The sequence below is a fragment of the Fundulus heteroclitus genome, chromosome 18 (genome assembly GCF_011125445.2).
Source record: "Fundulus heteroclitus isolate FHET01 chromosome 18, MU-UCD_Fhet_4.1, whole genome shotgun sequence".
Classification (NCBI taxonomy): Eukaryota; Metazoa; Chordata; class Actinopteri; order Cyprinodontiformes; family Fundulidae; genus Fundulus; species Fundulus heteroclitus.
The window spans coordinates 686,750-711,060 of record NC_046378.1 but is presented as its reverse complement, the minus strand read 5'-3'; the positions used below and the strand labels follow the sequence as shown (position 1 = coordinate 711,060).

Here is a 24,311-nt window from a genome sequence, read left to right as displayed (position 1 = left end):
AACACCTGAATATAGATCCTGAAAGTGAGAGATAATTTCCTGCAGTAAACTATTAAAGCATGAACAGGGTTTCCAGAAGTGAAAGATATTCCTAAATTACCGTTGCATTTTTCCTTCCCCGCCCATCCGTACCTCGGACTGTGCCTCTGCCTTGTCCTCACATTGCTTTTGGCCTACTTTTGGCAGCAGAGAGCCACAGCGTGTGAGCCAAATCTCAGTGTGGTTTTAAGGCAGAGCGCGTCCGCAATGAGAGGGCAAGAGACAGCAAAAAGCAGCAAACAAAGATAACGTACATCTTTATCTGTGTGTTTCTTTCAATATTCCCTTTAACCAACTATTTGTAGCTGATATTCTCTATAATTCATGTGGAAAACATCAGTGAGCAGAAAAGTAAAAAATTTTCTGATGGCTAAAGTGAAGTTTTTTTTTTACTTTTGAGCCTCATTTGTGTTTTTGCATCATTTCTGTACCTTGTATAACGAATATACATTTTACTGTATATTTTCCATAATTATAGATTTTAAGGCAATTTTATAAACAACTATATGAGGAAGTATGCATGCATTTAGTTTATTCCAATTTAAATGTAAGTTTTTAGCAGATAAAATATGTAATCTTCCTGAAATCTGAATTATAATCCTACTGAATACATTTTTAGTTTTTAACCAAGTAAATATTTTTGTTCTTCCTACTAAATTGGATCATAAAAAGCCTCCATTATTTGACAAATCTGGTGCCTTCTGTTGATCAATCTTAGTTTATTGGTTAATGCATCCTTAACTCAATAATGAAATGATAGCACCAATATCAGTTTCACTTAACTAAAGAAATATGAATCATTGCTCACTACAAAGCATTTAAAATGACCATTTGCCTTCTGGCTATAATTTAATGTATCTTATTTTTGCAAATAGGCTGTAAATAATCAAAAAATGAATACATTTTTAACATTAAAACAAGTTCTGTGTACTTTAGTGATTGAAAAACCAAAGAAAGTTTGCAGTAATATTCTGCACTAGGCTGACAGAATAAAATTTCTGATGAAATGATCATAACGATAGCAAGATCCTGGAGAGCCAACGAGTAAAACCTTCAGTTTAATTTGCTGAAAGGGAAGCTTGGTGTTACACATATTGACTCACACTTTTACCTGGTATCCACACTGTTGAAGAACATGTCTCAAGATGTACAAAATCATGGGATTTTTTTTTTTTTTTTTAAAAAAGGACAAAAGAACTGATTCCTCCTCTGATTATCTTAAAATATCCAGTTGTATTTTCTGTCCAATCTTTTTTCTGCAGCAAACTCTTGAAGGCTCCCATTGTTCTCCTAAAGTAGGGACGTTCAAACTGAGCCAAAATTGTCAAGTCAAAGGAACAGGTTTTTTTTTAAGCCAAAAAAAGTTACTTTTTTACCCTTTTCTACAAAACATGATTTTGAAAACAGATTTTCTGTACGAAATGAATATATTGTAGATCCAAAGGTAAAAAAGTGGGTTTTGCTGATTTGTCGTATTAAAAGATGATCATCCAGTTTGCAAATAATTTTGAATAATTTGATTTGGCTCTTTAACAATAATAAACTGGACTCTTTTTGGTCTAGCAATATAAGAACAGTATTTGGGTCAGTTGTTCTTTGAAAACACAATTCTAATAATTTAATTCAGATTTTAGTGTACCAAAGACTGTATTTGAGTAATTAAATGTCATTGGATAGATGTTACAATGCAATTAAAGATAATGTGAAAAGTGTATTTATTAAACGATGAATACTTTGTGTTGTACTTAACATTTTCAACTGTAAGATTTTAACTTTTCTGTAATAATTTGCCCCAATTAAAAACTGAAAGCTTCCATCTGCATCAGACACCTGTGCTGGTGGACCAAATATTTCTTGAAATGCAGTTGGGGGGGCACACAAAATCAGTACAGGGCCCACAAAAGGCCACTGGGCCGCACTTTGGACATGCTTGTCCTAAAGTAAAGCCTTTAATGACAATCTGGCTGAAACAGGTCTGGGAGCAAACTGTTCAGATGTTAGGTTTTCTGGAACTGTGGTTAAGCCACAGAGGTTAGCAATTTAGGTTTAAATTCAGTGGATGTAGCCTGAAAAAATATCAACATATGATTGAAAAATGCCTGTCATGCAGAGAAGCAGGAATAACCATCAAGATGCTACATAACGTATAGCCTTGTTCAGGAAGCATGGACTCAGTTGGTTTAATTTAAATTGTTGCATATAGCTGTAGTTCTCAGATTTGAAGAGTTTCTACTGTGTGGAGGAAGCTACAGAGAGTGCTAGCTAAAGCCTGCTAAATTAAGGCTGTGCTAAACTGATAGCAATAAATCAGCATTTTCTGATGACACTGTTACAAAAGCAGCTGGGCGTGGTAGGGTTGCATCGACATTTCCTCCAGATGGAGCAATGATCTGAAACACAGTCAGAACTGTTCAGCCAACTCAAAATAACTTGAATGCAAAAGTTGAAAAATTAGCCAAAAGATTTTACAAATAAAGATTCAAATAAAGAGAAAAATTTGCAGGCTAATGAATTCTAATTGTTAAAATAAATAGTGCTAACTTATATAGAATAGCATACACAAGCTTCATGAAACATAAGCATAAAATGATGATGGATTTATTTGAAAAATAAGACTCAAGAACTTTGAAAGTATTTTATTGACATTACAGTATTTTTAAGAGACATTCCATGAGACTTGCAGCTTTATTTAAAAGTACATTCTGGACATGACATCCCACGCACACAAATATGTGTGTATGTTCATAGGGGGCGGCTGCAGTCGATGTGCATTTTTAAATCCGTCTCAGGTTCCTGGACTGTTTCAACATGTTCAGATCTTGTCTAATAATCTGAAACAGAGAGAAAGACAAAGCTTGTTGAACGTACAGAAAATACTCCATGTAGGTACGGTTATCTCCGGGTAGAAGCTGAAAGAGTCAACACACTGCAATTTCAAACTTGAAATAAAATCATATATGTTAAGCTCGTAAATATAGTGCATCCATTTTAATTAATGATGCACACTGCGATGTAACGAATGTCCAAATGAAAGACGTAATTTTAAGTTGCTGAATATACAGCTGGCAGTCCAAACTCTGACATCTTCAAATCCACATCCTTTGTTAACTTCTTCATACAACTTCTTTGTTGTCAAAAATGAGATGCTTCGATACATCCTGAAACACACACACACACACACACACACACACACTCACGCACGCACAGAGCAAAAAAATGAAACATTTTAAAAGGTATAAAAATAACACCACGGAACATACTGGTTTCACAAAAATACAGCATATCCATTATTCTACTAACATCTTTGACAGATGAAAGAGTTGTCAATGACTGCAACAAAGTTTTATTTAGACACAGCAGCAAAATGTCTCCATCCCAATGAAAGGCTTCTGATAAGAGCGCTTCAGTGCTCCCAGATCACAGCTATATTAAGGAGAAAATGCACGTTATTCAAAATCAGCTCTATGTATGATACCATCCATTCATTGTGTTTCTGTCTCTGGGTTCCACACTTCTCATTTCTAACTTACATACTTTTCACAGCTAAACTCTGTCTCTATTTAGATCTAGATGTGTAGATCTAGGTTTTTCACACTTGGGACATTTGAGTTTAAAATAATAATCTTTAACTGCTTCAATAGTATTTATCTGTTGGCTCTGCAAATTGTGAAAAAACAAAACAAAAGAATGCTGGAATTGTTTTCAGGTTCTGTGTGACAGAAAACCATTTCACTACTTCATGACTAACATATGCCACCCGGACTAAAATATATCAGCTGCATCTTACATTCTAGAAAAAAGGTCTTGGGCATCATGCAAAAGATCTATATAGCCTTACTCTGGGGAGAATTTTAAAAACTATCCAAAATAAACAGTTTCCGGCTCAGATGTTGGATTTCAACCAGACCAAGTGAGATATTGTTTTTTTATCTTGGTATAAGGGGGCAATGATGGGTAAATTGTTAAAATTAACTCCTTAATCTGTAATTAAATGACAAAGACCATAGTTTATATATAAGCCAACATAAATTTCACTGCATTATTTAAGCATTATTGGAATTTCATTCTTAATAAAATCAAAGAATAAAAAGAAATTTGGAAAACCAAACTTTTTGCTATATTTTTACGTTCTAATTGAGATCTAGGAAATTAGTCAAATATTTTCTAGGTTTCCAGACTTTCCAAATCTGTGCAGGAACCCTGTTTTTTTTTTTTTTTTTACCAATTCCAGTTTGATCTCTGCTCACATCAAGCAGTTTGTTGTGTTTCAGATTAAATAAACTTGGAAAAAACTGTAGAACGCGTAAATGAATAGATAAGAACATCTCATTGTTGCAATCCTTAGTTAATAACATTTGTAGCGTAACTAAATATTTTACAGGTGAAGAGCCCAGCAGCTAACTCATCATCCCTACTGAGCAACCACAATGCAGGATAGATGAGCTGACCATCACATCCCCGCTGGGTAGGCTGGCATCCAAATGAAACATCTGATGGTTAAACACATAAACGTCTGACATGAAGTAAACATGAATTAAATGAAAGTGTTTGTAAATATAATATGTAACTAGATATGAATTGGTCTTGTAATGTGCCTTAAGAGTGCTTTTATTGTAAATTAGTGATAATAATAATACATTAAGATGATTTATAATTACAGTCCCTGAACTTAATTGAGCTAAACCAAACTAAACGGAAGAGAGCTGGATTAAGCACAACTGAGTTAATTTGATTAACCTGAATCCAAATAAGAAAAGCAGAACTGAATAAAATAGAATATAACTGACGTGAACTCAAAGTGAATCAAGCTGAACAGAACCAAATTAAACTGCACTGAATTAAGGTTTACCACAATAAACTAAATTTCAATGAACTAAATTAGATTAAACTGAATTGAAACAATTAAGCAAAACTGAACTTTAAGGTAAATCAAAACTGAAATGAACTGATTCAAAATTAATGCATTTAATTAATTTAGGTAAGAGGACTGTTTAGGTAATTAATAATTAGAATAACATGAACCAAAAGACCAAAATCATCATCATTATTATTATTATTATTATTATTATTATTATTATTATTATTATTATTATTATTATTATTATTATTTCATACTAAATAAATCTGTATTGCAGCTAAATTGACAGAATACATCTGATATTGAGTGGGATTACTATCTGTTCAGTTTTAGTATAAAATTACAAATAAGCATATTTCATTCTAAACTGACAACCTCAAACAGTATTTAAAAAACAAAGCAAAATACTACAGACATTAGGGGGGGGAAACTTGATGAATTAAATATTGTACTTTTTCATAGCTTGTTTGGACATATTTGGGGGGAAATGATCTCTATCTTCAGGTTTCACAGAGCTCTCAGTAGGGGGGATGAAATAAAAACTAAACACGATGCAAGGCACAGCAATATCAGCAAATGAACTCATCTCTCTAAAAACTGTAGCTCTGGCAATTTTTAACTGTGTTCTGAGACATTCAGCGTTAGGATTAGGAAATTTAAACATGAATTTATTTAATGCAGCTAAGAGAAAAGTGACTTCAGAAACAATCTTAGTGCTTATCTTCTCCGGAATGTGTTAAATTGCATTCTTCAGGCTATTCAACTGTTTCTCCAATTTAATATTTAAATGATTTGAACTTTTATTGTATATACGTTCATCATATTTGCAGAGACTGCAGGAAAAATTCACTCATCGTAGGCTTTTCACTTTAATGCCCTTTTGCTTCTGCTATTGCTGTGACTTGGCAGTAAAATGTCACACACATTTGTTGCAATGTTTCAATTCCCAAACACTACATCAGATATTTATACTCATATCACAAGTTCATATCACAGGATCTATGGAACAGAAAAACAAATTGAACTTTTCTCTTCTTTCCTATAAAAAAAAACATTTATTTTATTAACTGGGCCTGTAAAACAAAGATCCAAACATTAAAATGTAGCAACAGAGGAAAACGATTTCTGCATGGCTGCTGCTTTTTATTTTAGCTCTATATGATACAGATAGCTAATATTGACTTCAAAACATGTCAGCCCAGTTGAAAAACAAAGAGAGGCCCAATTGAACCCCAAACCTATTCAGCCTGTGCCAAGTCACATCTGCACAGCTACCTGCTATTAGAGCAGGCGAGGCAGGAAATGTGCTTAACATAATCTACAACCACAGCTTAAGCCCTTTTTCCTTTAAATGTCTGAAAAAGTTAGCAGCTTATGAAGTGGATGTTGCAGCAAAGTCTTAACTGTGACTCATCTTAAACTAGGAGTTATTGCCGGATCAACCAATCAGCAACATCTCAAGTTTGTCCCGGGTAAAAGCATGAGCAGCAGTGGTTACTACCTACGTGTGTGTGTGATTGTTAGTCCTGCAGTGATTAACGAGGTTAACATGTTGTGTGGATAATCCCAGACTCTTTTAAACTGCCCGTACGCGCATGCACTCTTCTCCGCGGACAAATGATGCTGAAAATAAACGGATCCATGCTACCAGACGGTAGAAAAAAAAAAACAGCATTCAGTTTGGCAGTTTATAAGTGGTGAGCACGAGAAGGAAAAAAAGACAAAAACAATAAAAGTGTTCAATTTGCCCTAAATCTCCTTTCACTCGCCAAGCCTCAGACCTGAAGAGAGCCTGGATCATTTCAGCTATGTGGCGAGCAAATAGGCCCCAGGTGTCCATGCATTACTAAAAAAAAAAAATGACCAGCGCGGCAGCAGCTAGAGGCACATGTAGCGGGCATTATTTGGAGAGGGAAGACCCATGTGGAGGCGCGACGCCATCTTGTTTCAGTGAAAGACTGGAAGGAAGGGGTTGGAAACTGTTCCGCAGCGAGGACTGCAATAGACACACACACACACACACACACACACACACACACACACACACACACACAGCTACAGCGCAGACGTGCTGAAAGATACTCCAGAAATCACACAGCCGCCCACTGACCGGCTCTGGGTATTGATGATTAAGCCTGTCCCGCCTGCAGCCGACAGCAGACAGCCCGCTGAAGGGAGTGGCAGAAGAAAAGCCGCAGAATGATGAGTGTGATCTCTTCGCAACGCGACAAAAACCATCCTCACAAGAGGAGTGTCATCCCCAGCAGTCTGTCACATCCCGTCAAATAATCTGATCGCTTATTTCACTGCCAAACAGATATAAAGACAAAGATCTTTTTGTGAAAACACACATATATCTGCCTGACTTTAAACAGCTGTCTGCTTCCAATCTAAGGTACTCGATGTGGGGTAGCCAGTATTTGGAGGCATAAGGATGCATTTTGACTGGAAACCCTGTAACCGAAGCCAGAATGTGGGCAGGCTTTGGTCTGGGACTGCTCGACTGCGGGAGCTTTTGCATGGCAGGTTTCATTACTGATTGACACATCTGAAGCTGCTGTGGAAAACCGCACATGGAAAAACATTTTCATTCATTCTTTAAGCAAATCTAAATGTGGCGGCGCAAACGCGGCGTATTTACCTTTGGGAGAAAATAATCAGACAATGCAGAGGTAATGGAGCAGCTTATCGTAGCGGGTGCATGCCCACCAGCCAGTCTGGCTGCATGTGTGGCTGTCCTCCATGTCTGACTAAGCCACGGGGACACAGTGTACCAACAGCGTTTGAAGAAGCTGAACAATGGCAAACACCGGACAGACGCTTACTTACTGCAGGTTACTGTTTGTTTGCTGCTCTGAGCTAATAAGAAATGATTTTGAGATGAGAGAAAAAGACAGGAGAGAGAGAACGGTTAAAGCGGCAGACTAGCGGTGCAGATGGGATTGGAATCAAAATCTATACCGGCTGACTAACAACATGGCTGCATCTCTTGATCAAAGCTTGCAGTCTAAAGTCCTTAGCATTTTACATCCAGCTGTTGTTGCCACACCATATGGAGTTCTGTAGATAACATTCAAAAGCAAAACTGAATGATCATCAAAATAAATTAACTTTAATCACCACAGATAAGGACGGCCTTGCTATAATTTCTACAGCTAATGACAAATCCAGACAAATAAAAGCTGAAGGGCATTGCCACCAGTGCATTAGCTACAAATCCAATATGCAGCATTTGCTAAAACCTTAGATGCCTATACACATGACGTCTAAAAGCATTCTCTTACAAAAAAAAGAGAACTATCAGTGGAGACAGATTATCAGGAATATCCTCGCTGTGCACCACGTACGCCGGATGCAAATCATTTTTACAAATCATGCTGTCAGTGAACTGCAGTTATTTAAAATCCGCTGCTGATGGATCTGACCCAGAGATGGTCGGACCTGACTGGTAACTGTTTGGTTGGAAAAGCCAGGCGTTTTCCATGCGGTGAACACACCAAACCTGAGTACTAGCAAGTTGGTGCTCCACTCTCTCTGGTGTGGACAGGGCTGGAAGAAGCCATTTAAAACAACCTGTCAACACATATCTCTGGTCCAGTTAGGCTTTGAGACAGGAAGAGAGAGCAAGACTTTAAGTAGAGAATAGAAAGGCTGAACAAAGTGCAGCAAAGGGTCCCTGTTTTGTCTCTTCTAGCCTTCATTCCTTTTCGCTCATGGAAAAAGCTGGATTTAGAAATGCTTGCACCCTTTTGGTGAGGTAAGGTAAATCTGCAATAGAATAGATACAGAGACTGATGTTTGTAATAACATTTGGTTAATATAAGAGTCTAAAGACCATTTAAAAGATCTAATTGATTTTGTCTTCTTTTTAAAATCATAAAACACACAATGTTGCTATTCTGTCTAATATAAATAATTCATGACCAATAATTAATGACCATTCACAACAGGAAGCCCCGAAAAGAAATTTAAATGCTATTGCTATATCTTTTTTATTATAGTTCCTACACTGAAGTCAAAACCGCGATCTTTACAAAAGCTGGAGATGAAAAATTATCCACAAAGTACTGTTAATCTCATCACATCTGTGATGTCCCCAAGATCAAACTAAATATAAAGTTATAACTAAAAGCATCGACGTTTCAAAAGATCACCAACCAACCGACATGAGATATTATCTTTTTTTTTATAAATAATACCCTTGTCGTCTAAAGCTAGAAATAAAAAGCAGACCAACAGCTGCATATTTACAAGCCTTATCAGACATCAACAGGAAGGAGACAGAGACCATACTGTCGTCAGACAGAACAAAGCTGTGCTGCTTTTCAATGAGGGCCACTACTACCTGCCCCGCTAGTGTCACCTTTACCTTTTGTTAGCATGAGTGAGTGAGTTTTAACATCGCAGAGGGTTTGCTGAGGTCAAGCACATAATGTACAGAGCTGTTATGGTCACGCTCTCAACATTACTCTGTGCTGCTCTCAAGTCATGAAGCACAAGCACACACAGATGAGGAGGACTGCTGCAGAAAGGAAAGAGCGTTCACACTGACTGATGCTTCTTTATCTGATAATGTCCACTGTTGAATGAGACACTGATGCTATCAGCACAGCGTTAGCATTTATTAGCTCCTAATACCATCCACATGGAAGTACATGTTGTTTTGTTTTTTGGTATTGGAGTTAGGGTTAAAGATGTGAACAGGTAAAGAATTAGCAATCCTATTTCAGTCTTAGCCTTGCTCATATCCAATGGTTCTAAAGCTACATTGCATGATAGTTTCCTTTCCTGTTTTTTTTCTTGATTAGAGAACTGTTTTAAGGTTCCCATTACAGGTACTCTTACAATATTTGTATTGTTTATTCTAATCTTCGTTCAAATGTATTAGCATTCGGCCTCCACCAGTAGGCACGGGCAAATCTTGCAGCATGATAGCTTGGATTAAAAATGTCAAGGTTACGCTGGGGTAGGGTTATCAAGGTATTTACACAAAAAGTTAATTCGATCAAATGTAAAAGCCAATAAACAACAACTGTATCTGCTACTTTTAAGGTCATGTTGATTTTTCCCGCCGTAAAAATTATATGTTATATGTTCCATTTAATTATTTTTATTATTGGTTTGGAATCAAGCAAATGCATAGAATAAACTACCACTTAATTTAGCAGTAGCTTTCAAGGTATTCTTTTGTCATTCTGCTCTTTAAGAAGAAACACAAATCTAACAAGATGATTCTGGCTAATTAATCAGTTGGGCTATCTGCTCAGGTAGTAGCCAGCTGTTTTACGGAGATACGGCTCGTACCAACTGTAGCTTTTAAACAGCGCTACCTTAACAAGACCAATGAGTGGAACTGTTCCACTCCATGGGTGCCTGTGGCTTTTGTGACTGAAAATATTTATAAACACCCAAAAAGGAAGAAAATGTAGTATAATACATTCAGCCAGCTGACCAGTAGGGTGCAGCAACAGGTTGGGGAGGAGCAGCTGTGCATTATTTAATGCTTGTTGCAGTCAGAGAAAACTCTGGTCTCTCTGGCAATTTGTCTGGTATCCCTGTAAATACTTTAAAGTGTAGGAAGATCAAGGAAAATTTTAGCATCTTGGTATCTGTAACTTTTTAAAACCTTGATATGCCTTGCTTAAGGTAACTGCCCCATGCCTACGAGCAGCACACTGATACCTCATGGTCAGTTATGTGATCTTTAAAATTATTACTTCCTTCAGAAATTGCCAGAATGCAAAGGTTCAATGCTAATACAAAAAAGGTTTTGCCTGTACACCTTTCTGCCTAAATCAACCCAAACGCATTGCTCTTAAAGTAGCATTTAAAGTAGCATTATGCCATCCTTCATTCCTATCCTCCAAATCCAACAGATTCCAGTAGCACATGCTAACTACTTGATGCACATTTCTGCTAGCATGCCACGGAGCACCGAAGCTGAAGCATCAATTTAAAACTCCACACGAATTGTGACATTGCAGCAACATGTCTGCTTTTATCTGACAAATATGACATTGAGAGGGTACAAAGAGAGCCGCCGCGCCATGGCACCCTCTCGCCCACCGACCCCCCACTCCCATCCCAACCCTTGATCGCCATTGTTGGAGGCAGGAATGTGCAGGGTATTGTGCCGGCCTGGCATCCCTCTCAGCTCCCGAGAGCCTAACCCGTGGACATGAAAGCACAACGTCACAAGTTAGGGTCTCAGGGACAGAGAGAGACACATTTGTACAGACTGCTCAGCGGCCACCAGCCCCTGAAGGATGTTGGATCGTCATCAGTCCAGGGGGTTTAGGCTCAAGTAAAAACCTTCCATCTTTAAAATCGACAGCGGACTCGGAGCATGTGATCCTAACCCTGCATCCTACATGGCAAATCCGCAATCCTAGACAATCTGCATTCATTGAAATACCGCTGTACGTCTAAGATCATACACCAAGTTTAAGCCTGAGCAAGACACAGCATTGACCAGCCTTCTGTAAAACTCTCCCACTGTCGTTTTCTCTCTGCCCCTACCCCCCCCCCCCCAACCCACCCAACACCCTCCCTCCTGCTCCCCACCTAAGGAGAACAATACAGCAGCTGAAAAATGCCTCCTGCCATCAGGTAGAGAGCCTGCTGCTGTACAGTATGCCCAAAGACGTCCTGCGGTGTGTGGGAAACTCTGAATCGCCTCATTATTTACGGTGCATGAGACAAAAGCCGAGCGTGGATGCATGAACCGTGGCATCAATATCCGAAGCTAGGACCGCACAGTCTCACACAATCCATCTGACACCATGACTCTCATGCTTGTCCCTGCAATGAAACCGCTCAGTAAGCACGCCCGATGTTCTGCAAGATCACATCCCCGTTCGGCATGAGCGTCTGAATCCTGTAGAGGCTTTGCAGAGGAAAGAAAGGTAACAAAGCTCCGCGGCTCCTCCGAGCTACGATGGTGGTCTGAATGCTTAGGAGGCAGATAGGGGAGCTGAGAGGGAAGCGCAGAGAGGAAGAGCATTCGTTGGTGTCGACTCACCCTCCCCTTTGGGTCCAGGATGCCCTCATCACTCGCCGGTCCTCCTACTCCCTACCTGCTTGGGAATTCAAGACAAAAAAAACACACATTGATAGAGAAAGCTTACAGCATGCCAACAAGATTCCTCCAATATTGAGACGAAAACAGCAATTTCTAAGCATTATTTTGAAGGCAGCACAAAGAAGGAGGCCAGTCCTCCTGGGCGAGCTGCTCAGAGTCAGGCTAGATAAACGGAACGAGAGCGACAGGCAGAGGCGAGAAAGATGAGGATGGTTGGCAGGACGGAGCCGGAATGAACCATGTGCACGCTCTCTCTCCCTCTATCCTTTCTCCCTCCCTCTCTCTTTTTCACACACATACACAATTAGCGAGCAGTCCGAGGAGGAGAGCAGTTAGGCATGATTTGCTGCAACTTACCACAAAACGAAAAACCGAGGGTGAGTAAAGATGACAGGTTTGGGGAACAGCAGATATTCCAAAGGGGAGAGAGAAAAAAGGAGTGGGATTGAGACCCGCATGAAAGGACCGGAGAATGGACAGATGAAAGAAAAGAGAGGACGGAGACAGAGTCCGTACTTTCAGCTGGGGCCACAGTGCCAGCGAAGCATACCAGTAAGCTGCCTCACCGACGTGAGAGAGGAGGGGGTGAAGGGTGCTGGGGGGGGGGACACAAATGTACCCGAGCGCGCGCGCACACACACACACACACACACACACACACACACACACACACACAGACGTGAATGCACTGCATATATAACACAGCCTTTCACTCATTTGCTATTCCTTGCAGCAGAGCCTCCACTCACTTTTTATCCAGACCTGCAGGTCCAAGGCAGGTGGGCAAGAAAGAGGACAAAACAAGTGTGCACGAACGCACACATTCAGACACACACACGCACACACACACATGCAAACACACACACACAACTCCAAGTTAAGGGAAAAAAACCCACTGTGCCTGCTGATCTCTTGTCTTGCTCTGCTTTCTCTCCTCCTCACCCTTTTCTCTCGCATTGTTTTCTCCCTCAGTCACATGCAGAGGTGGAAAGGAGGGAAGACTGGAGGAAAAAATACACGCTCTCCACCCTCTTCATCTCCTCCCCCTGCCTCACTAACATTCTACCTTTTTCTCTCAAGCTTCCTTTTTTCTTTTTTCTTTTTTTTTTTTTTCTTCTTTACCTTTTTCCCCCCTTCCCCTCCGCCCCTTCCGGGGGGTGGGAGGGCGGCATTTGCAAGGAGGAGAAAGAGGAGAGAGAAAGATCATCATTTAATTTGCCTCACAGCTGTGATCACTTACAGCCAGAGGCCCTCTTTTCCTCTGCATCAGACCAGAGTGGGAAGAGAGAGAGGGAGAGAAAGGTAATGTTGGGAGGAAGAATAGTCCTCCTGACGCTGTTTTGTCCACCTTGCTGCTGTCCGCGTGCCTCCCCAGAAAACACTTTATCTCTATCCTTCTGCTTGCATGCAAAAAAATAATAAAAGGAATCAAAAAGATTTGTAAAAAGAAAGAAAAATATCCACTTTTGTAGCATGATCTTTCTTTATGTCCTCACATCATTCCCCACCATCCTCTCAGGAGCAGGAGAGGCCTGCAGACAGAGCAGGAGAGAGGAGAGGCCACAGACACATTGCTACATGATGTGCTTTGGCTTATAGAGGCTACATTTAATCTCCGCTGGCTCCCCCCGGCTTTGGTATGGAGAGAAAGAGAAAGAGAGGGAGCGACAGAGAGAGAGAGAGAGAGAGGGAGAGAGAGAGTAGGAGGAGGGAGAAAAAGAGATGAGATGATGGGGGAGGGACAGATGGAGGGAAGCAAAGGAGAGCGACGACATACAGCCGGCTGGGAGCTCAAATAAGCGACGGGGCCTGAAAGACTGGATGGGGAGGAAAAAAAAGAGAGAAAAATCCCCAGGACCATACTGCCCTCTTGCTTTTCGTCTCCTTCCTCCCTCTTTCTCTCCCTGTGACGGACTGATCGACCTACTGAGTCTGCACCCTGCTTAATCTCCAATCCTCTTTGACTGCATTCTGCCAGGCGGCACTGTGTGTCATTTTTATTTATTTTTTTCCGTTTTACCTCTGCACAGCTGTAGAACAGTGCACATCTGGATCTACGGCACCATGCGTCTTCCTGCAGGCACCTCTCTTAAACACACCGACAGCATTGGTTTTAAAGGTCCCCCTGCACGCACACACAGACACCCAGAGTGCATCTATGCTCATTTATCACTGCTGGTGTCCAGACGGGGCTGGCCTTCAGCGTGGGGCTGATATCAGCTTATTTGGGGTTATAAGACAAAGGCTCACGTGCACATTTGCAACACACAGCAGCATGCAGAAAGAGACAGACGATAAGGGCTTGCATGATTTATGCAAATACATGAAAAAAAAAAACAAATTTCTTCAGAGGCAATAAAACTAATTCCATCTGCATGATGCATGACAATCTTTGCAGGTAAGTGACAGCTCCCGCCGCCGTTAATTACCATCCTCGGTTTGCGCTCCCTTTGTTATCTGCCGGTAACGGCCTGGAACCAGCCACCGGCCAGCCAAGCAGGCACGTCAAGAAAGACCCAGATCTGTCACTGCATGGCCCACGCATTCCCCAGAAACAGCGGCAGCTTTGCACTTGGCCAAGTCTGCGGAGACGGAGAGGTGGCAACAGAAACATGCAGCACGCACGCTGGCGCTGTTTCTGTGTGTGTTTATTCAGTGTGGGGACGCTGGTAAGCAAGACGCGGTCTCTGCGGACCACTGGTGGCTGCAGAGCTTGACTGACAGCTGTCACATCTGACTGTCACATGGCAGCGGGGGGGGGGGGGGGGGGGGGGTGATGGAGGGATGGAAATGTTTAGGGCAAAGGGCCTCCTACAGCCTGCTCCCATTGTCTTATTTGTTTCCCACTGACACCGAGTTAAAGTATTAACAGCTTTTTTATTAGGTCACAATCCCAAACATGTCGTATTTGGATGTTTTATGACAAATCAAACAAAGCAGTGCGTGATTGTGGGAAGAAAATGATTTATACTGAGAAAAACCAAAATGTGATTTCCATTCGTATTCAGCTCTTCTGAGTAAATATAATGTAGAAGCACCTTTAACAGCTGCAACTCCTTTACAGCCTCACGTCTCTGTGAGCCACCAGCATCCTACAAACTGAAATATCTGCCAGTTTTTATTTGCAACATAGCTAAAGCTAGCTCAGATTGGATGGACTGATGTACCCATTAATCTTCAAGTCTGGACCAAGATTTTCAGTTCAAACTGGGCCATTCTGACACATGCTTTGATGTAAGCCATCCCATCAAAGTGCTGGCTGTATGTTTAGGGTCATTGTTCTGTTGGAAAATGCATTTTGAATGTAGGCCAAAACCTTTAATTTTGCTCTCATGTGTCAAGAGTCCCTCCTTTGACGTGTTTGCTGGGCCCCCTTACAAATTTATAACTGGACTTCTTATGGATTTCTTTCAACATCGGCTTTCTGCTTGCTACTCGTCCACCAAGGCCAGGATCTTTCATACCCCTGATATATTTATATCTGCAGCTCCTCCAGAGTAACTCTTCTCCTTGCCACTGTCAGGTTAGGTTGTCAGCCAAATCTGGGTAGGTTTGCAGTCACGCCACGCTCTTTTGATTTTCAGATGATGGATTGAACAGAGCTCTGTGAGATGATCAAAGATTGAAATGTTGTTTTATAACGTGCTGCTTTAAAGCACTGCGCAGCATCAGCCCTCACATTTTATTTAAAATTAGTGTAAAACGGTCTCAGCACATGTGCACGACACGATTCTACAATTTTTGTTAGTTAAACACATTGAAAAGAATGTACTTCTCACTCCAATTGGACATTTTGCACTACTGCGCTGATCAACGACATTAAATAGAAATAATATAGACCAAAGGTTGTGGTTGTAAGGGGACAAAACGTAAAAAGAGTTCAAAGGGTGGATTAACATTTTTGAAAGGTGGTGTGTATAATAATGGGGTTTAATCTGAAACATGACTTCATCAGTAAAGTTGAAAGATAAAATCAAATACAATGCACATTCATGCTGCAGGGCACTCTCCTGGCTGTCCTCTTCTCTCGGCTGTTGTCACTCTGCTCAGATACTTGTGGATCATTTTACTTAAATTCCATGCGGCACCACCTCTGTGCTCCTTGAACACTTTCCACATCCACTCACAATCACGGCAAAATTGTGAAATCAGAAATCAGGTGTAAAAAAAAAAAGTCATCCTCTTTGATGGGTTCCTATTATTATAATGGTGAAAACAACTACATCTAAAAGGCACCAGAAATCATTACCTGAACATATAGGACATGAGGACTGATGGGAAAGGAATTCACTCCAAGTTTATGTCCTGCACATCACACATACTCGCTGGCAAACATTCTGACTTTCATTTTCCCTTTTTTATTAAATCTGTCGTTCTTGTCACTGAAGGTCATTTCACAGGGTCCACCGACAGGGGGCAGTCTCTTGCTCCTCTGCCTGGTGCCTCAGCTTCTTGAACAGAGCACAGTTTGAGGACCGTAAGGCTTGACTTCAGGGTAGCGTCAGTGTGCAGAGCAGGAGGGAAAAGAGCTCACATCCCCTGCTGCATGTGGAGGGCTAGGCTGCAATGACTCCAAGGCTGCAGGAAGCAGAAAGTGGAAGAAAAGGAGCATCCTGGTACGTTCGAACGGCAAGACAGATGTGGAGGGAAGAGTCGATAGTTGCTTTTTGGTTTCTGCAGCATTTCAGCTCTCTCTTTCTCTCTCTCTCACACACACACACACGTTTCTGAATTCAAACTAAGGTTTAAAAGAAAAAAAGAGGCCACTCTGAAGCAGGAGGAGCAAGCCCAGAAACACGGCTCACTCTGGGACTGCTGGCATGCAGTCAGAAACGATCCTCACATTTTCTGTTCCTCCCTTACAGTCACAATATTTCGGATGTCAGATATTATGACGGCGGAATCTTTCCACACACTGTGCGTCTGCCAATGGGAAATATTGTGACAATAATTGTTCTGAGTGACAGCTGCTTAACGGACGGAGATGCTGCCGTCTCCGGCTCGGGTTCTTCTCCTCTCTCCTTGATATCTCTCACTGATCTGTCAGCGCACAGGCAAAATCACACAGGCGGCCTGTCTCCTTCCACGCACCCGTCTGCGTTAATGAGGTCATCAGCAAGTAAATAAAACGCTGCGATGGCATTTCACTGTGGTTAGAAGCTGTCGTGTGTCAGGTCTATCAGGTCTGGAGCCATTCAAAGCAACAGTGTTCGTCGACCAAGTCAGAAAAAAAAAAGAAAGAAAGAAAGAAAGATCAAAGCGCACACATGGACAAAAAACACTGAATATTGAAAGGAATCATTTTGATCACTAGCTGTCATTATGAACAACATAAATATTATATTTCAATTATGCAAAAATGTGACAATAAACAAGAAATGAGGGGGTGTATTTTTGTGAAAAACATACTGATTCGATCAAAACAAGCGGCGCGAGGCATCGATTCACGGCTTATGATTTGCCGCTGATTGATTCTCTCGCTGCTTTGTTGTGTTCGAGATATAACAGACAGAGATAAGCTTTGAAAATGAGTTTTCATTACATGTGGAGAAAAACATTCAAGCACACATATTAAAAATGTGACGGTAATGCTGTCATTTCCAAAACAAATCTGCAACGGTAAAAGCTGCCAAACAGTGGGACCCGACATCAGTCGGCACTCAGGAACACTGCAGGCTAACCCCACAAGCAGAAAGTGCTGCTCCATCAGAAAGCAGCCTGCACTCGTATTGAACCCGGCGAGGGGCCATTATCTTGCTGTAGCAGGCGGCTAAATAATAACAGCGGACTGTATCGATCCAGCTGTGAAGAGTGCCGTGCGTACCTCAGGGAAAGCTAGGAGGTTGTACAGTTATCTCCCAGGGTGTAATTCTCAACTATACAACCTACTACCTCAACCTGGGAGCAAGCAGACCTGGACACCATGCAGGACCTCAAGGATCAGGGGCCACAAGAAAAAGAAGCAACTCAGAGTCTGACGGCATTTTTGACGCTACATGTGAAAGTCTTTCCCTGTGACATCATGCTAATCTAAATCTAATCTGTCCTTGCAGTGCAGCTCTGTCTCTCAGTTACAGTCTCTATGCACACAGCAGATGCAGTAAACATGTCATACTTGAAAGTTCCTCCCAACCCTGTTTTTCTCCTTGAGCCCCAGATGCACAGGCCGACCAGTTGAATGTTCTCCTAAAAGGCACCTTACAGTCAGAAATGGGTTTTGTCCTTCGGTTCCGTTCGGCCGTTTGGCTTTACCCTGCGCAGGACTGGATGAGAGAGGTTTTTCATCCAGCTGCTGATCGAGGATTGTTTCTGAGGGCTCTGCCGAGATTTTAGTTTGGCAACCAATAAAGCTGGTAAAACCAGTATATTCTTTGATCCACTGTGGATCAAAGAGATTTGGTAAAAATCAAACAGAGGTTTATGTGGAGATTCTTTGGTGCATAAATAAGGATAACGTATCAGTCTTTCCATTTTCTGCCGGATCCATATTTGATGATCAGTGTTTGATAGATCTAGTTTTTATCTTCAAATAAAGTTTGCACAATTATGGGCCACTATGAGGTTGCCATGCTACGACAACCTCAGGTTTTGCAACATCATAGCAGCACAATTTTGAGCAAAAAACATTAAAACTAATGTAAACTTTTAGTTGAAGCAAAAATGCAACAATTAGACCTACTGCTACTAGAGTTTATCATATTCAGTTATTACAGTTTTAGTAATATTTCCACACATTTGTTTAGACTTAGATCTTAACTAAAGCAAAAAAATAAATAAATACATAAAATATATATATATATATATATATATATATATATATATATATATATATATATATATATATATATATATATATACATACATACATACAGTATATAGCAAGCTGATATTTACCTGATAATAATTTGGTCTTTCTGCTAAGGCAGGGAGCCTTCAGCCAGCTATCAAATGTAATTTTAGGACAGCGTTATCTTAAAAACAATGATGTGGTGGGATCTTTCATACCTCTGACACATCATTGTGCATCTCCGTTTTGTTTCCCTGACATTTGAGGACCACTTGTCGAAATACTGCCCTTTCATTGACTTTCTTAGCGTTTGCCATATACAATGTTATCACCAGATGAGTTATGCTGAAATTTTTTTTTTTTTTTTTGCCACAGCTCTTTAATGCTATGCATACTACATAAAGTGAGACTGAAATATTGCTACAATGACTCGGTAATAATGTACATAATTTCACAGTAAGCTCTGAAGATGCTTTAATTGCGTTAGCATGAAAGATTTTTGGAACTGGCAGTGAAACCTGTGGCAAGGCTTACTTGCTGATTCATCTGACTGAAGATGATCCAACCTTTTTTTGATGTAGGAAGGCAAAAAAAAGCTAAACAAGGCAGCAACATCCAAGTATCGTGTCTGGTCAGAAGAACATTATAAATTCTCCATCACTGAACTCAGCATACATGTACTAATTAAAATGGTTAAAAGTGAAAGAAATTCTTCAAACAAATGAATAAAACTTGTTGTTGGACGAGTTGCCTCTTAATTTTCTCACATTTAGGCCCACGTAACACACCAGCATGCATGGCATGATAGGACTCAGCGTGACGGCATCTTTCGTCTCTGTGCCGTCACTGCTGAAGTTTTTATATTTCTCAGAATTAAAGGAATAGTATAGCAGCCTTCCTTCAGCAAGATGACTGGAGGGGCTGTGGAAGGTTGTTGAAGGGCGATGCTACATATTCTATATTATGCAGACAGAAAAATCCAGCCACAATGCTCACTTGAGAACTTTCTCTAGCATCTCATTAAAGGGACTTTAAACCCTTCGCATGGTGAGATGAAAAATGTCTGTAGCTTGGAATCTGTAACTTTTCTAAACCCTGATTAACGTAACATAACAGGCCCTGCCCGGTTCACACAAATTGGTTTGCAGGTGAGACCTCCAAAAGAAGGTCAAAATTGGCCAAATTTGGGATCGGCAGGTTGGACCTCTATGAAAACTGAAACTCACAGTCAGCTAATAGAGCCTGATTGGTGTCTCTGTCAAAGCCATCACTGCCGCCAGACAGAGCCTGCTGTCTCAATCAGCGGTGCACCACACCCATCGTTCACCATTCTTACTGATCATCCTGAACCAATGCAAAAAATACATTACCTGTGCAATGTACGGAGCTTAGAGTCACACATATTTATATAATACATGCCCAATGTGATAACTTCAACTGGAGAACAATACTTTATTATTTTTTACACAGCATGCAAATGACTGTGCAAAAGATGTCTTGTTAAGCTGGATTTGCTAGCTGGAAAATTAGCCCATTAAAGTTTAATGTAATTTGAACGTATGCGCTAAAAATTACACACCATTAATAATTCACTTCAATTTAAATCCTGACTCGTTTTGACTCATTTTACACCGTCAACGTGAAGAGCAATACTCATTTATCTGAAAAAGACCTCTCCAACTGTTTCGCTACAGACTTTGAACTGATGTCTTCTCCATCAGTATTAACAGTTTCTCTGCAGCTGGTTTAAAGACTGAAAATATGGACAATGTCACAAAGACAGTCATGGCTGGGATGGGCGCTGCTAAAAAGCAGAGGGTTATAGTTTTGAACCAGTGCTCTCACCGTCGGCTGCAGAGGAAGCAGCTATGAGGGGATCTGGGAAGAAACGGTTAACAAAAGTTAGCGGCAGCTTGTGATCGGGCCCAGCTGTGTTCGGCTGATGTTGCTCTGAGATGTTGGAGCTGCACAAACGCGGACCTGTAAATGCAAGCTTGTGGTGTCAGTTAACACAAGTTCGGATCTACGGGTTCGGGGCTGTGAGCAGATGACTTCCTGAATCCTGGAGCAGGACAGAAGAAATGTCCTCCTTTGTATGTGTGTGTGTGTGTGTGTGTGTGTGTGTGTGTGTGTTCATGTGTGTGCTGTAAAAATAATTTCACTGATTTTTAAGCTGAGAAAATTATTTGTTTCCTCAAAAAACCTACTGATTTTATCTCTAAGACTATCTAAACACCAATTACTAATAAAATGAGTAATTGCATTGTATTTCAGCAGACAGCCGGCAATTTTCTGCATCACAGAAAATACATTGTCGTTTAAAAAAAAGCTGAACTGAACTGAAAACAACTTTTTCCAAGTTTTACGCAGTTCCAGCTGCACCTTCTGACACAAACGGAAGATTTTACAACCCCAACTCGACATGAGGACCCCAGCCACATAACGTTCACAGAATGCTGCTCGCGCTGCCAGCTGTCGCACACCACTTTTCTTTCCTGCACCGAAAAAAAAAAAAAGTAGTTTCAGTCAGGGATAGGTGGAAAAATTCCAGTGGCAATCCGAGAGGCCTGCGGCTGAGCTCAACAGAAAGCGGAGGAAAATAAAACGTTCCGAAGAAATCTGGAAGAAGATCCCGCTCGTGAAACAATGTGGCAGTGCTGCTCTCTATATACCTGTGGATGTGCTGAAGGCTTTCTGAGGGAATTCAATGGAACAGTGCCGGAAAAATGTCAACATTTGAAAACAATCAGTTTGAGGATTTGTTTGAAATGATGGCAAATAAATCTGGGGGTATGTGTTTCAACAAAGTATTTTGTTAAATGGATAAAAATAGTGGCCCTTCTTCTAAATGTTTCACAATGTGTTAAATTAAATCTTGACATGCAGTCGTGGGAGTGGCTTTCAGGAAAGAACGATTCTGAAAAAAATAAAACGCTAAAGGAAATACACTAATTCGATAAAAGTGTTTACTTTTGCTGCAATTTCTATTTTCTAATTAAAACCTTTGTAGCGTACAATGACGTCCTCAACACATGCCTGTCTAAGCCAGAAGAGTTGTTGCTGTGCTGTGCACCCAAGAGGCTAAAGCCTTTAAGAACTCAAACGAAAAAGAAAGTAAGTGGTCCAATTTCAACTTGCAGACTCCTTCTGCACCTTTCTTTCTCCTCTTTCCATCTGCCTGAATTTAAATGAGACGTCTGACTTTGAAGCTGTTGCCAAGTTCCCTAAAGTATGTCAGTGGGTCTTTGCCAGAGAGCTGAAAGACACCTTGAGATCGGGTGAACAAAGAGTTCGTTGGGGTCCGCCGCACCCCAGTGGCCCACACCGCCACCGCTGCTACAGCATGTGTGTGTGTGTGTGTGTGTGTATGTGTGTGTGTGTGGGGAGGGGGGGGGGGGACTCCAGCGACAAAATGAAGACCAGCTAAAGGCCGCCACCTGCATTGTTTAGCACTGAGCAGCGTCAGCAGCCAAACCCACAGTCTACCCAGCAACAGAGCCAGCGTGGAAGAGGGGGGTCAACGGAGGTGAAGAACTGAGAGGTGAGGAAGTGGCATGTCATTACCACTTCATAATATCACACAGTGCAAACAGATAACCCCGGCCAGTCAACAGGTAGTATTTGCTCTGCAGGCCCCTCTCAGCTCGGCTAATATACAGAAAACATCACAGGGAAGCAGCGCCATGCGACATTCAGGAGCACAAACAGACACAAATAAGCAAATATGGCAAAAATGAAGCTCCGACGCACATTAGTATGAGATGGTAACTCACCATTTTGCCTTTACGTGTAGCGTCCAATAACTCTACTCTGCAAGGCCTTCGCCGCTGTAGCAGAAGGCAGAGGCTTTCACGTCCATTGTGGCCCATCAAAAAATAAAAATAAAATAAAAATCTGAAAATTACAAACACAAAACCGGCCCGAAAAGTAGTTTGGGCAGCACAGGGTGAGGAAAGAATGAGACAAACAAAAGAAGGCAAAGAGAGGAAGGACAGAAACTACAGGGGGAGAGAAGGAGGGGAGGGAAAAAAAATGAAAAACGCACTATTTTTTCGCAAAATTTTGACCGCGTGCCAGTAATTATAACTACCCCAAAAAAAAAAAAAAAAAGAAAAAACAAGAGGTGCAGTTATCTTTCAGCCCGTTAATTGTACAAGCTGCTTCGCTACACTGCGAGCGAATGACAAGCAACATCTGTTTGTAACACAGCCAAGATCCCAGCCCAAAAGAGGGGAAAAAAAAAGTGAAAAATTGGCTTGTTTTTTTCTCTCTTTTCAGGATTGAACACTAAAACTCTCCATGTCTCTTTGACTCTCTCCCTCGCTAAGCGGAATGAGGCGAAACACAGAACAGAAAGTGGAGTGTGGAGATTCGGCGAAGGGAAAGCGCAGCCATGAAGCCGTCCTCCTGTCACCCCTGAACCTCTCCCCTTTTCCTTCCCCTCCTCTCCAATCCTCCTTCTCCTCCTCCCAGCACTCTCTTCTCCTTCCACCCTCCCCACGCCAGCACAACAGGGACAGTAGAGTCCAGGTATAGCTACTACTCACTGAGTGATTGTCTTCCTAAAATGCAGCTCACACACACTCGTCCCCCCCCCCCCCCCCCCCCCCCCCCCCATCTCACACAGCCAGAAGCGTACTGACCGGCTTGCTCTTACACACTCGTGGAAGCCCAAACAAAAGTGTGCGCACAGACGCACACACACACATTTCTTGGAAAGCTTCCCTGCACCAAAAACAAATACCAATCTTTAGTTAGCCTCAGCTGCGAATAGAAAAGGAGTCATTCCGGGACTTGGCTCTGGTTTATGGAGGCACAAATACAGACCAGTTCTCCATATGCCTGCCGTTCACAGCTCGGGAGTGCCTCCAGATTTCACTGCATCACAACACGGTGAAAAATCTCCTCTGCCTCTGATGTGTTGCTGGTTTTTTTTCCCCTCCTTTCTGTCTTTTTGCAGCTCATGTCACACAACCACTGCCGTGCCCTGCATAAGGGGGGGCGGTGGGTGCCCAGTCGTATTTAGGGTCGGGTGGTCTGGTTCTCCAAATAGATATGACAAAACATAACCTCTGCTCCGTGATTGGACATAAGTGAATGCCAAGCGGATCAATACAGCACTCCGAGGTAGGAGATACATCTCCAAATTAAGATTTACATCTACCACAGAGGGAAGGTAAGTTTACACGAATCAAACTCCCCCAGAACAAGCAGATGCATCTTAGAAGTTAAATCTTTTACAAGTACAATAGAACCTGCCGTGTTGGAAAAGCGACAAATGACAGCAAAGATTTAAAAAAAAAGCAGCGAAATTCAACATGTAACTTGTTCTGATGGTAACAACACACTACATGAATAGTGAGTATTCACTTGAAGGGAGCATGTGAGTCCAAACTAAACTGCATTGCCATTTCCTGTGCACATATTTTACATTATACAGCATCATAAAATGTTCATACCACTTTTTTTCTCATGTTCTCACAATAGAATCACAAAATTCAGCATATTTGACAGTTCAAATTTATGTTATAATTAAAAGTCGGAAT

General features: G+C 41.3%; 2 long non-coding RNA genes across 9 annotated transcripts in view; both read right to left on the bottom strand.

Annotated features, from left to right (window-relative positions):
• Positions 1 to 2,660: 2,660 nt before the first annotated feature.
• LOC118566677 overlaps positions 2,661 to 24,311 on the bottom strand; it is a 151,020-nt gene continuing 129,369 nt past the window's right edge. For all 3 annotated transcript variants that reach the window (XR_004933204.1, XR_004933205.1, XR_004933206.1), the window contains one exon: positions 2,661 to 3,197. This is a non-coding gene — a long non-coding RNA (uncharacterized LOC118566677). The remainder of the gene's footprint in view (positions 3,198 to 24,311) is intronic.
• LOC110369522 lies at positions 5,111 to 23,208 on the bottom strand. 6 transcript variants are annotated; one of them, XR_004933207.1, is made up of 3 exons: positions 22,539 to 23,208; positions 11,919 to 11,976; positions 5,111 to 7,203 (listed from the first exon to the last, which is right to left on the bottom strand). It is a non-coding gene; the product is annotated as an uncharacterized LOC110369522 (long non-coding RNA). The 6 variants fall into 6 exon arrangements; XR_004933208.1 differs by having other exon boundaries at positions 11,919 to 11,973; XR_004933210.1 differs by lacking the exon at positions 22,539 to 23,208 and adding an exon at positions 13,219 to 13,655.